Source organism: Danio aesculapii, chromosome 11, assembly GCF_903798145.1.
Source record: "Danio aesculapii chromosome 11, fDanAes4.1, whole genome shotgun sequence".
In the NCBI taxonomy this organism is placed as follows: domain Eukaryota; kingdom Metazoa; phylum Chordata; class Actinopteri; order Cypriniformes; family Danionidae; genus Danio; species Danio aesculapii.
This window is the reverse complement of record NC_079445.1, coordinates 215,001-225,060: the sequence shown is the minus strand read 5'-3', so window position 1 is coordinate 225,060 and position 10,060 is coordinate 215,001. Positions and strand designations below refer to the sequence as shown.

Sequence of the window (10,060 nt, the reverse complement as noted above, 5' to 3'; positions counted from 1 at the left end):
TAAAGGGATGGACATGGTCAGAACAATACTCAGGTAGGCTGTGGTGTTGACACCATGCTCAATTGGTACTAATGGACCCAAAGAAAATCTCCCCCACACCATTACACCACCACCAGCAGCCTGAACCGCTGATACAAGGCAGGATGGATCCATGCTTTCATGTTAAACTCTGAGCCGAGCATCTGAATGTGTCAGCAGAAATGGAGACTCATCAGACCAGGCAACGTTTCTCCAATCTTCTATTGTCCAGTTTTGGTGAGCCTGTGTGAATTGTAGCCTCAGTTTCCTGTTCTTAGCTGACAGGAGCGGCACCCGGTGTGGTCTTCTGCTGCTGTAGCCCATCCGCCTCAAGGTTGGACGTGTTGTGTGTTCAGAGATGCTCTTCTGCAGACCTCGGTTGTAACGAGTGCTTATTTGAGTTACTGTTGCCTTTCTATCAGCTGGAACCAGTCTGGCCATTCTCCTCTGACCTCTGGCATCAACAAGGCATTTGCGCCCACAGAACTGCCGCTCACTGGATATTTCCTCTTTGTCGGACATTCTCTGTAAACCTAGAGATGGTTGTGCGTGAAAATCCCAGTAGATCAGCAGTTTCTGAAATACTCAGAGCAGCCCGTCTGACACCAACAACCATGCCACGTTCAGCGTCTCTTAAATCCCCTTTCTTCCCCATTCTGATGCTCAGTTTGACCTGCAGCAGATCCTCTTGACCATGTCTACATGCCTACATGCAGTGAGCTGCTGCCATCTGATTGGCTGATTAGACATTTGAGTTAACAAGCAGATGTACCTAATAAAGTGGGACTTCAGAAACTTTGTTATTAGCCCTTCAGTAAACTGCAGCAGACACACACACACACAAACCACACCACACACACACACACACACACACACACAACACACACACCACACAATAAAAGTTTAATGTGCAGTAAACATTAAAAACTGAGTTTATTTGTAGAGCTAATGCTGATATAATGAAGGCGAGAGCTTCACGTCTGTGGATCCTCCACTCTGCGGAATACTGCCAGGAAGTTCCTCCCTCCGTTTCTCTGGACCTTCTTTCCCTCCTCTGTGCAGGTTTCCCAGGTGACCGATGATGATGTCATCAGCCTGCGACGACAACACAATCAGCAACAAAGCAGAAACGGCTTTAATAAAGTCCTCACATGAGGTTTATCGCTCAATTAAATCTGTTTTTAAAATGAAATGTAGAATAATAGTGAACACATGAGAGAGCTTATCTGCTGCGGCTCCGTCTCAATTCACAGGTTCACAAAAATTAAAATCAGCGTGTCCCAAATCATGCTGTGCTGAAACAAGCAGATCTGTGCTAATGCTAACAGCTAATGTTACTCACAATACATAGTGCTTTAAAACTACAAACATGGCGGATGTGTGAGAGTGAGAGGGTTAACTGGAGAGATGTCAGTGATGATGTCAGAGCGGTTCAGCCAATGAAAAGCTCTTTCACATGATCAGCACTAGAGTTAATCTGCAACACGATGAGATCATATCGAGATGGCCAATCACTTCTGAATTCAGCAAACACCTGAGGAGCTTTCTCCACATCAAGACTCCTGAATGGCAGATGGACCAGCGTCAGTACAGCAGGAGATTCACATGACAGATATTTACAGGCGCTGTAATTAACAGACCGGTCAGGTTAATGAGGAAGTACGGTGCGTCCTAAAGCTCACACACTCTTCTGACACACACACACACACACACACACGAGCGGTTTATCTGCAGACATACAGTAGTGTATTGAGGATGTAGAAGCAGGTGGACTGATCAAACATGGAGGATGCTGAAGCGCTGTAGAAGACAGCTTTACACACTCTCAGCCGCTTAACACAGCGGTTATGCTCAGGAACTAAAGTGCCTGAGGGTAAAGTCAGATGAACACACACACACACACGCACACACACACACACACACACACACGCACACACACACACACGCACACACACACACGCACACACACACACACACACACGCACCAGCTGCTCCTCCGTGACTCTGCTGAAGAGAGGATGATCACTGAAGTGTTGGACGATCCACTCGTTGCACCTCTTCCACATCAGTGTTGTGTAAACCAAACCCTAGACAGAGCAAACACACACACACACATACACACACACGCACGCACGCACACACGCACACACGCATACACACACACACACACACACACACACACACACACACACCATCATTTAATTATTAGCAGCCTCAGGTTAATTCTGTGAGAGTTCACATCAGAAATGCATGAATGAACGTGATCTGACGCCAACACACTCTAACAGTACACACACACATACACACACACACACACACACACACTAATGTACAAACTTACAGGATGTGCACACACACACAGGATATGGACTTACACACAAAGATACATGCACACACTTTCTCTCTCTCTCTCTCTCTCTGACACACCACACACACACCACACACACACACACACACACGCACACACACACACACACACACACACACACACACGCACACACACACACACACAGATCTGCATGAGGATGTTTCCTGAAATACTCTGAACTGCACCAGATTTCCCTGACTAAGAACGAGAGCAGCAGGAGAGCAAACACTGCTTATCAGTGTGTGTGTGTGTGTGTGTGTGTGTGTGTGTGTGTAGTTTACTCTTCACTTCTGTCTGTCAGATAGAGTCAGCAGAACAGCAACTTCTCAGAACTACAGGAGCAACTTCATCTCTACTGCACACACACACGCACGCACACCACAACTAACCCACACACACACGCACGCTAGCACACACACATAGCTGATCTTAGTGTTGAGGGTTAATTTAGGACAGACACTTGGGCAAAATGTGCAAACAATTAAAACACACACACTTTACCATCATGCATTGGTGTGTGGTGTGTGTGTGTGTGTGTTAAAGTGCTCTCACCCCAACGCGTAGTGTGTATGCGTACTCGGCCAGCAGCGTGGGGCTGATGATGCGCCACTTGTGTTTGGTTTTCTTGAAGTGAGGATCCGGAAAGAGGAAGAACATCTTACTGAGCTGCAGAGAAACAAACAAACAAACCAAACAAACCACTCACACACAAGATGGAGAAAAGTCATGTACACACTGAAATCATGCAGTACAGCTCTACCAGACGATGTGAAAAAATCACACTAGCGACAAATCAAAACAACACACACACACACACACACACACACAGTATATCTATATCTATATATATGTGTGTTTATCAATGTGTGTCAGAGTGTGTGTGTGTGTGTCTCCATTTCTGTCACTCAGTTTGGATCAGCATGTCTGTATATGTGTGTGTTTGTGTGTGTGTACGTGTTATTTTGGGTCTGTGTGTGTGTGTGAGTATGTGTGTTAGTGTGTCAACTGATGTGCATGTGTGTATCATGTTTTTGTGTGTATAATTTGTGGTGTGGTGTGTGGTGTGTGTGTGTGTGTGTCAGCTGATATGAGTGTGTGTGTGTGGTGTGTGTCAGCTGATATGAGTGTGTGTGTGGTGCTCTTCTTCAGACGTGGTCAAACCTGCAGATCTGGAAATCCCCCTTCAGGAGCGTTTATTACAGCACAGACCACCAGCACACACACACACACACACACACACACCATCTGACACTGAGCACACACACACACACACACACACACCACACACACACAGATCAGCTGCTATATTAACAATCAGTCTGCACGCTGCTTTTATTAGCCCAATAAATGAAGACAGACGAGCTGAGGATAATTAGTGGGAGCAGCGGCCCCCGGCGCTGGAAAACACCACTGCGCTTTAATTACAGCTTCAGCCAAGAAAGAAGAAACTCTGTGTGTGTGTGTGTGTGTGTGTGTGTGTGTGGGTGTGTGTGTGTGTGTGGTGTGTGTGTGTGTGTGTTTGCTTTCGGTGAGCGCGTGCCAAAAGCCCCGCGGAGTCGAGAGCTCGTGGAGTCTCCTGCTCAGGTGTGGCGGTGGATATTTACACCCGAGACTCTGACATGTTCAGGTTTGGCTCTGCTGTAGCTCTGTGCGTCTCGCTGCGCAGTCACCTTACACAGATGATCCGCTCACACACTAAACCAACCGAGAGGAAGGACAACTGTAGACCACAGAGACACACGCTGCAGCCATCTACTGTCCTCATTGATCAATCTTTAATCTCTACAGGACCACAGTTCAAGCTTTTACAGTCTTTAACATGCTGATAATCATAGGAATCATCTTAAAGCCAGAAAAATGAGCAGTAATCAGTGTGTTATACTATTTAATTAATGAGCACATTCATTAGAACATGTCTAAAGCTGGATAGTTCGAGTTTAAGTAATCTATACACTTTAAGCACTCAGGAAAGACTAACTAACCGTACTGCGGCTTTAACAGCGTATAATGAACAGAAACTCTACTGTGGCTCCTCTACATTTAAGCCCCCATGAAATCTAACTAACCGTATGATTTAATTCACTCACATTGCTGGTTCTGTGGTGAACAGTCATCTGTGCAGGTCATAAGAGAAAACCACAATAGTTTTGCCTTTGTGATCTTTAATGTAATCTGCAAATGCACTTCCTGTTTGTTTTCAGTTCAATTCTCAGATTAGGTGTGTCTGAGGTAGTGGGTGTGGCTAACATACTTAACCACGCCCCCTCCAGCTGTCAGTTTTGTCAACAAACAGAAATGGTGAGCAGGAGGAGGAGTCTGTTAGGTTGTAATAACATCTCCCCCAAACTCTTTCTCCAGCTTTTAGAATTGAAACGCCTACTTTACTACACCCAATCAGCTCGCAGTAAAACACAAGCCACGCCCCACTGTTTTCTTATTCAATATTCTAGGAACTGCGTCACAGTATGAAAAAAATAGAGTCATATCTTCTGGTTCATGCAGACTTTAATGAACTGAACCATACGTGGCTCCAATACAGTGAGCCATATAGGGCAGTGCTTCTCAACTGGTGGGTCGCGGGGACATTTTCAGTGGGTCGCGGAGTTGTGTGGTCAAAAAAACAACAAATGTTTAATATGTACCTTATTTTGCTTATACCGGACTTTATTTTGAAATGCTGTGCGCGACAACCGTACCGTTTGACATGTGAAATTTACACACAAGTACGACCCCGAATATGTAAAGTATGGATTTACATATATTGACCACAAAAAAGGCGTAAGACTGCTCAGTGTGTCATATGTAGTGAGGTGCTCTCACAACAAGAGCATGAAACCTAAATCAAAACAACGTTCAGAAACCAAACATGCCAGGACCAAACCTGTGCACTATTGTCAAAGACCACAACATTTAGTTAAATGACAGCAATAAAATATTGTTTATTTGTAAGTCTTGGTGATTTTCCTATGATTATCTGTCACTACTTGTGTATGTTAATAAACAAATACAAATTAATTATAGTTCCTAAAATTATATTATAGTTCCTAACATTTGGGTCGCGGCTTGATGACCATGTAAAAATATGGGCCCCCATGGAGAAACCAGTTGAGAAGCACAGATATAGAGGCTTCAATACCATTAACTGAACTGAATCGCACCGTGCCTTTAATAAACGAACTGAACCGTACTGTAGCTCAATAGTGTTAATGAACTGAACTATATAGAGGCATTAATATGGTTAAACAAACTGAACTAAGCTGTACTGCGGCTCCAATACCTTTAAAGGCATTAACCCATACTGAGGCTTCAATAGCATTAAATGAACTGAACATGTACCTCTAATACTGTGAACCCAACTGAATCACTTCAATAGCGTTAACTGTACTGTGGCCGTGTGTGGCTCCAGCTTATCATTACACCCCATCTCTAAGCATCTAATCTCTGTGTTCTGGACATGAGGAGTAAATAACACACACCTGGCCCTTCCTGAAGAAGTTGGGCAGGTACTTCATGGCGTTGCTGCGCAGGCAGGCGATGTTCTGGTACGGCCGGTTCTGCCACTCTCAGAGAGCGAATGCGGTCCTGCACATAATCAGACACTTTAACCCGGATCTCCAGACCCAGAATCAGCTGCTGAGGGAAGAGCTGCGAGAGCTGGACTGCAGAGAAACAGAGGAGATCATCAGAAACACCAGAGGAGGTCTATCGTGAGCTGTGTGTACAGAAGTGTGTGTAGTGTAGTGTGTCCAGCGTCATACTGCAGGGACAGAACACAACATGATGATCCTGATGTTAAAATAGGATCAGAATCTCAGTGATTCTGAGGCCGACTGCAGAGTGATGTAGGCAGGGTTATTTGTGCCGGAACAAGCCGGATCCAGCACCTCTGAAATCTGATCCAGCACATCATTTTACTGATCCCCCTTCTCATTTTACCTCACCCCCCTCATTCCCCTGCTCATCACTTTTGTTTGCGACACCCAACCCCCACACAAACCCCCCGCTCATCACTTTCGCTTGCGAGACACCGAACACGCCCCCCCCCCTAACCACTTCCATCCGTGACAGCCAACCCCCACCTCACCCCCCGCTCACCAATTTCGTTCACGACAACCAACCCCTATCACCCCCCCGCTGTTCACTTTCTTATGCAACACCACCAACACCCCTCCCCCGCTCTTCACTTTCGTCCGCGACACCTCACCCTCCTCTGGTAACACACCGGATCCGTTACCCCGATATGTTCCAGAACCTCGTAATTTACTACTTAAGCACTGGATGTAGGAGTGAGGTTTTCCCCACCCACTGAATTGATTGACAGGTGCATATTAACATGTCTCCATAGTACCGCGTATAAACATGTCCACTCCAGCACACACACATCTAATACGCATACTGTCTGACTCATAAACCAGATCTCTGCTTCATCTGTGTCTGTCTCTGTCACTGACTGCTGTTTATCTGACGTAACACAGGAAAAACACACATGTGGGAACGGTGGGCGGGGACAGAACCAGCTCATTTGCATTTAAAGGCACAGGCTACAAACAGCTTCACAGTCCTCACAGTGTGAAATGGTCATATTCAGCAGGGTTAATGAATGATCTGATGAGTGTTTACAGCTGAAACTCTACAGACACGCTCTGGAGACGCCAAACACTGATCTCACAGCTTTGAGAAGGGGGAATAGGAACAGCTTTAAAGCCTATTGGGTACAAGTCTGCAGGAGACTAATGCTGTATCTGAAATCAGCCCTATACCCTTATTCACTATCCCCTATGGTAGTCCATTTAAAGGAGTGACTGAAGCGAGTGAGTGAATTGGAGCACTACTGAGGGCATTGATTTTTTCAACTTCTCGTTTCAACATGTGCAAAAGTTACTTTAATTAAATCATATTTTATTTTTAATCACACACTGATAGGATTGTGCTTTAGACGCCATCTTGTGGGTAGACACAGAAATTCATTCATATCTATATATATATATGTGTGTGTTTGTTTTTCATTGTGCTCTCTCTCAATATATATATATGTATATGTCTGCTTTTCGTAGTTTCTCTATCTGGGTGTACTTTTCAATGTATGTTTTGCTGTCTTTCAGTTTCCATTGTAATGTTAAAGGTACAGTTCACCCTAAAATAAACATTTACTTACTTTCACAGAGTTGCAAAGCTTTAAGAACCTTTTACTTTTTCTGAAAGAAGATAATTCGAAGAATGTTGGAAACCGGTAACCATTCACATCTATAGTAGGAACCAAAATACAACTGAAGACAATGGCTGTGTTCATCCAGCATTCTTCAGTATTTCTTCCTTTGTGTTCAACGGGTGGTTTGTGTTTGAGGGGTGGCGCATGTGGGTAGCGCTGTCACCTCAGAGTAAGAAGGTCTCTGGTTCGAGTCCCGGCTGGGTCAGTTGGTGTTTCTGTGTGGAGTTTGCACTGTTCTCCCGTGTTGGTGTGGTTTCCTCCGGGTGCTCCGGTTTCCCCCACAGTCCAAACACATGCGCTATAGGGGAATTGATCAACTAAACTGGCCGTAGTGTACGAGTGTGTGTGTGAATGAGTGTGTATGAATGTTTCCCAGTACTGTGTTGCAGCTAGAAGGGCATCCGCTGTGTAAAACATATGCTGGAATAGTTGTCGGTTCATTCCGCTGTGGAGCCCCCTGATTAATAAAGGGACTAAGCTGAAAGAAAATGAATGGGTTTGTGTTTGACCTAATGTAGACGGTGTCCTGTCTCTTTAAGAGGGTTGCAGGACGATGGAGATGCTGCAGGTCATCAGATGCTGGTGAATGTCGCCCTCTGTCTGCTCCAGGATTACTGCAACAACCAACTACACACTGATCATCCAAACCTCCCCTGGACTACACAGTAAATGATCAGGAGTCTGCTAAAACACACACTGTAAATCAGCGTCAGACACACAGATACAGCATGATCAAACATCACACTGATCATATTCATCAAACATACGCACAGAGGCACACACCTCACTCCTAAACGCCTGCTCAGATTAAAAGACAGCTCAAACGTGATATTTTAACTAATAAACATATATATATAAATATATATATAAAGAAAAGTGGCCAGTTTATTAAGCAGCAGGCTCCTGGAGCTGTGATGTGGCCGTCTTTATATGAATAATCAGCAGAGATCATCTGACGTCTGCATTACTCTGACACTTGCTGATTCTTCATCCAGAATTCATATGGTTAACTCTAAAGCTGGGGCAGCACGGTGGCGCAGTGGTTAGCACTGTCACCTCACAGCCAGAGGTTGCTGGTTCGAGTCCGGCTGGGTCAGTTGGTGTTTCTGTGTGGAGTTTGCATGTTCTCCCCGTGTTGGTGTGGGTTTCCTCCGGGTGCTCCGGTTTCCCCCACGGTCCAAACACATGCGCTATAGGGGAATTGATCAACTAAACTGGCTGTGGTGTATGAGTGTGTGTGTGTGAATGAGTGTGTATGGGTGTTTCCAGTACTGGGTTGCGGCTGGAAGGGCATCCGCTGTGGTAACACATATGCTGGAATAGTTGGTGGTTCATTCAGCTGTGGTGACCCCTGATGAATAACGGACTAAGCTGAAGGAAACTGAATGAATGAACTCTAACGCCAGCTCTTTAAGTTGGCAGCCACCGGCAGTATTTCTGATGTGTGTGTGTGTGTGTGTGTGTGTGTGTGTGTGCGTGTATACCCAGCAGTCCTCCATATCCACAGCCGATGTCTGCAAAACTCCACCTGCGCTCCTCCAGCCCCCTCCTGCTGAGGGAAATACTGTGGGTACAGCGGAGACCATTCCATCTGCTCTGGACACACCGGACTGACAACACACACACACACAAACAAAGATAAGTGAGGGGAACACACACAGACCAGCCACATACAGACTCACGCACTCACACACACACACCACACACACACACACACACAACACACAACACACACACACACACACACAAACATGCGCACACACACACAATACAGTACTATAGACAGACAGACACTCACTCACTCTCTCTGTCACACACACACGCGCACGCACACACTTACTACTGGAAGGTGTGGTCCGCCATGGGGTTTGAGTGGGCTCTCTGCCGGTAGTAGCGCTTCTGCGGCATACCACACTCATCGCGACTGCTTCGCTCACTCACACACACACACACACACACTCTCGGTGTTATTAGAAAAACTATTGTTGACTTCACTCTCTAGTTTCACGTGTGCTTTCTCTTCTTCTTCTGTTGTTGTATTTCTTCTTCTGCGGCGGCTGCAGTGTGCGCGCCCTCTGCTGGACAGACAGTGAAACAACACAAACTAAAACACCAACACGACGCTAAAGCTCAATATTTGCGCAGTGAAACATGTCCACAGAATCTGGAAACAGTTTGACATTATAATTGTGTTTACCTCTGTATAATTACTACATGAACAGAACAAATGAGGAAGAGTTTAAAGTCATGTCAGGGTAGTTTATCGCTATTAATAACTCATACTACTACTCCCTTTCTTTTACTCTATTTACTTTTGTCGTCATGTCTTTTTGCGATTGTTATTTGTTTCATTATCTTATGTACAACTAGCTCATATTGTTTCATTCCCACTTCTGTTCTTTACAGATTAATCCTCATTTATGCATATTTCTTCTCTTCTGAATAAAAAACAGAAAATAATTTTT

General features: G+C 45.1%; 1 pseudogene; it reads right to left on the bottom strand.

Moving 5' to 3' along the window:
- Window positions 1–932: 932 nt before the first annotated feature.
- On the bottom strand, window positions 933–9,611 carry LOC130237490 (tRNA (guanine-N(7)-)-methyltransferase-like; annotated as a pseudogene).
- Between the last annotated feature and the right edge of the window lie 449 nt (window positions 9,612–10,060).